General features: G+C 42.5%; 1 long non-coding RNA gene across 1 annotated transcript in view; it reads left to right on the top strand.

The window, feature by feature from the left end:
- Window positions 1–558, top strand: part of LOC119585441 — a 23,702-nt gene extending 23,144 nt beyond the window's left edge. The window contains exon 2 of the long non-coding RNA XR_005229889.1: window positions 176–558. This is a non-coding gene — a long non-coding RNA (uncharacterized LOC119585441). The remainder of the gene's footprint in view (window positions 1–175) is intronic.

Below are 558 nucleotides of genomic sequence, written 5' to 3'. Positions count from 1 at the left end.
CTCACCAATGAATTTTGTGTTTTGCGTTTTTCTTTGTGTATAAATACGTTATATCCAGGCGCTTCTTCGGATATCTGTGTGACTGTTTCCGTGTAAGTCCTGTGAACATTGGAGAGACTTTCCCTGATGTGATATTGCAGGACCCACAATGATAATATTTTCTTTTCCCTTCCAGGTGGTGCCGAGGGGCAGCCCAAGACCCAGGCAGGAAGGGCGCTTCGACAGACGCTGGCTGTTTACTTCCAAAGATGGTTTATCAGTGCTTCCGTAAAACATCTTGAGTCAGGGTCCGACAGACAGTAACTCCTCGTCTGCTACTACAAGAGATGCTATGTGGTTATAGAAATATATAAATAACCGAGAGCTATTCATTCTACGGTGTGTTTTTTCTCTGCAATATGGGTAAATAACCTACACACGCAAGCGGATGTAGTATGCACTTGAAAGCAGCATCGTTTAGCAGAACATAACGTCAGAAATTAATCACTATTCCATCTTTAAGATCTCACACTAGATGGAGCTCAAAAAACCCTGTACATGAACCCTCTTTTTATTCCG

Source organism: Penaeus monodon, chromosome 19 (genome assembly GCF_015228065.2).
Source record: "Penaeus monodon isolate SGIC_2016 chromosome 19, NSTDA_Pmon_1, whole genome shotgun sequence".
NCBI lineage: Eukaryota > Metazoa > Arthropoda > Malacostraca > Decapoda > Penaeidae > Penaeus > Penaeus monodon.
This window is presented reverse-complemented; position numbering and strand designations above follow the sequence as displayed.